Consider the following 3,684-nt stretch of genomic DNA (forward strand, 5'->3'; position numbering starts at 1 on the left):
ATTCTAAAGTACTCCTAAAATACTCCTATAGTTAACGATTTTGTGCGTGTGCGTGCGCGTGCGTGTGCGTGTGTGTGTGTGTGTGTGTGTGTGTGTGTGTGCGCGCGCGTGCGTGCGTGCGTGCATGCGTGCGTACAGGTAGAACAGTAATCCTCTTTAGTTAGTTAATGATTGATTAATGACAGCTCTTACTCGAGGTCCAGGTCTGTGTCCTGGTTTGATCTGAGGTGTTTCTGACAGCGTGGATACGTTTCAAAAGATCTCCTTACTATGTTTGTTTGTCTTCTCTACAGTCATTTCCTGTCTGGTACTCAAATACAATCCACAGAAACAACATGTAGTTGTGTTTGTGTTCATAGCCCCAGTCTACTATGGATGAGGAGAGAGAGGAGGGGGGTCCTACCACTAAGACCACTCTGTCTGGGGAACATGGCCGCCAGAGTAAAGCTAAGAGGTAAGAAGAGGATCTCTCTGTCGGTGACTGTTGACCATCTCAGAGCTCAGCAGTGATACATCATGACTCATCATTAGTCTGAGTAACAGCTGGGTGTATGTTGTGTTGAAGCCCAGAGCAGCAGGAGAGAGCAGACTCCCCTGGACCCAGCTGTGTCTCCATGAAGAGTGACCACTCTTTGGGTCATCCTCCTAACTTTAAAGATGGATGCCCCTCCAGAGAGGAGAGGTAGGAGTTTCTAACAGACGATGAACAGTTTAGTTAAATGTTATCAGATTCTACCGATACTGATGCTTACATGTTGTTTAATGTGTGTGTGTGTGTGTGTGTGTGTGTGTGTGTGTGTGTGTGTGTGTGTGTGTGTGTGTGTGTGTGTGTGTTCTCTCCCCAGACAACCCCACCAGAGTTCAAAGGTTACCAGTGCTCAGTCTGTACAGCAGTCTATTGAGAAGAGGTGAGGATTAATCAGAGATTATAAAAAGACACCATGTATCAAACGTCCATAAATCCAAGTTCTTGTTTTTCTAGAAGAGTCCAGCAGGAGAGAGCAGACTCCCCTCGACCCAGCTGTGTCTCCATGAAGAGTGACTGGTCTATGGATAATCCTCTTAACTTTAAAGATGGACGCCCCTCCAAAGAGGAGAGGTAGGAGTTTCTAACAGACGATGAAAACAGACCAGTTAAATGTTATCAGACTCCACCGATACTGGTGCTTACAAGTTAGGAAAAATATTCTCTCTCTCTCTCTCTCTCTCTCTCTCTCTCTCTCTCTCTCTCTCTCTCTCTCTCTCTCGTGCGCATGCGTGAGTGTTTGCTGAGCGAGTGTGTGGAGCGTGTTGGAGTGGATGGTTTTTCTTCCGAAGCAAGGTATCTGTAAATATACACCGGTGTTTTCTCACAATTGGTCACTGTCCCTTTCCCTCACGTTGTTTTAAGCACCAGGAGGTTTTCACGCGGCGGGGGGGGGGGGGGGGGGGGGGGCGCTGATCGCGTCTTTACCCGGTCGCTATGGACGCGGTGGCCGCCGGCGTCAGTAATAAGGGTAGCGGGGCTTTTAAAAATCGTACCCGCCGACATGGGCTTAAAGTCCCTGTTGGAGCGGAATACTCCGTAGAGGAGTGCTGTCTGGCAGTGGGTGAACTGGTGGGATATGACAGCATGAAAGCCGCATCCAGGATGAACAGCGCGATTGTTATTTTTGTAGACACGCTGGACAAAGTGAACACCGTGGTGGAGCGGGGAATTGTGTTGAGAAATACGCATATTGGTGTTTTCCCGCTGGTTAATCCTGCAAAAAAAGTAATTCTATCGAACCTGCCTCCGTTTATTAGCAACGAGGCTTTGGAAAGGGAGCTGTCACGTCATGGGCAAATTGTGTCAGCAATGAAGTTTCTTTCCTCCGGCTGTAAGTCAGCTCGTGTAAAACATTTAGTGGGTTTCAGAAGGCAGGTATACATGATCCTTATAAACGAATATAATGATGAATTGAAGGTGGTGATGAAGTTTAAAGTCGATGGCTTTGACTACACCATCTTTGTAACCACTGAGTCAATGAAGTGTTTTGGCTGTGGGAAAGAGGGGCACTTGGCGAGAGGCTGTCCAGAAAAGAGGCAGGGGGTGGAAGCCCAGGAGCCACAGGCTGCACAGGCAGAGAGACAGGCTGAAGTAGTAGAGAGACAGGATGTAGTGGCAGAGGCAGTGCTCCAGGTTGTAGATGTGGAAGAAGGGAGGTCAGATGTAGTGGCAGAGGTGGTGGCTGCCAAAACAGGGGAGCAGGCAGGCAGTGAGGGGGGGTCAGAGGAGGCCGCAGCCAAGCGGCCAAATACAGATTCTCAGCAGGAGGGAGGGCAGCCCTCTGCTTCTACTTCTTCGTCTAATATAGTCATAAGTGCACCCACTCAGACTAGTGTTGAGGGAGAGGATGAAGAGGAAATGAACGTTGATACTTTAACAACTGACGGGGAGACAAGAATAAGAGATGAGGAAAATTTGTTTAAAGTGCCAAGGACAAAGAGAAAGACAAGGTCACAAGCAAAAGGGATAAGGTCAAAAAAAAAGGTAGTGCAGGATAGTGGGACAAATGGAGGCTCTGACACAGATAGTGATTTAGAGTCATCTGATTCATCTTTAGCTGATGGTCAGAAAGCCAATGATTACAGTTTGGAGCAAATTCGTAGTTTCCTCGAGAAGATGAAAGGACGACGGGCTGTCAATGTAGGGGAGGTTTTCCCAAACCGCTCCTTGTTTGTTGAATCAGCTAAATGGTTGATCAGACACAGAGGCGCTGATGGTCTTATGGACACGGAAGTGTATAGACTCAGAAAGATTGTGCATAGAGTGAACGCAGAAATCAGCAATGATCTAGAGTAAGGAGATACTTTTTTATTGTTTCATTACTCTTGCTGTACTTATGGCTAGTTTTAGAATCTCATCTCTTAATTTAAATGGAGCGAGAGATGCTAAAAAAAGAGCTTTGTTTTTTGAACTTGTAAAATTAAAGGGCATAGACATTTCTTTTTTACAAGAAACACACACCACTGCGGACATTGAAGTCGAGTGGAAACGAGAATGGGATGGCAATATCGTTTTTAGTCACAATAGCAATTTGAGTGCTGGAGTGGCAATTCTCTTTGCAAAAAACTTTTTGCCAGTATCGTTTGACTGTGAAGAAATTATAAAGGGAAGACTTCTTAAAGTCACTGCACGATATGAAAAAAACACCTTTACATTGTTAAATGTCTATGCCCCTGTTAACCCACAAGAAAGATGTTGTTTTTTAAATAAATTAGCAGACACTCTTTCAGGCTGTGCTCAAACTGATTTCCTAATCCTAGGGGGTGATTTTAATTGTACTGTGGATGATTTAGACAGGAATCATTTGGAGCCAAATTTACAGTCAAGGAAGTTTCTAAAAAGAATTATTGCAACCTATGATTTGAGTGATGTGTGGAGATCCAAACATGGAAACTGCAGGCAATATTCATGGTCTCATGCCAGAGATAATTATATTACTCTGGCTAGATTAGATCGTTTTTATTGTTTTAATCATCATTTGCAGATTTTTAAAAAATGTTTTTTGAGTCCAGTAGGTTTCTCAGATCATTTTTTGTTGGTGGGAACTGTTTTTATAAGCAGGGTTAAACCTAAAAGTGCCTATTGGCACTTTAATATCTCACTTTTGAATGATTGTACTTTTAAGAAATGCTTAACCTTTCTTTGGGAAGAATGGA

At 44.5% G+C, this 3,684-nt stretch overlaps 1 long non-coding RNA gene across 1 annotated transcript; it reads left to right on the forward strand.

Moving 5' to 3' along the window:
- Window positions 1–642: 642 nt before the first annotated feature.
- LOC115546112 (uncharacterized) lies at window positions 643–1,012 on the forward strand. The gene is made up of 3 exons (XR_003977196.1): window positions 643–682; window positions 846–908; window positions 983–1,012. It is a non-coding gene; the product is annotated as an uncharacterized LOC115546112 (long non-coding RNA).
- The last annotated feature ends 2,672 nt before the right edge of the window (window positions 1,013–3,684 follow it).

The sequence above is a fragment of the Gadus morhua genome, chromosome 6 (genome assembly GCF_902167405.1).
Source record: "Gadus morhua chromosome 6, gadMor3.0, whole genome shotgun sequence".
In the NCBI taxonomy this organism is placed as follows: domain Eukaryota; kingdom Metazoa; phylum Chordata; class Actinopteri; order Gadiformes; family Gadidae; genus Gadus; species Gadus morhua.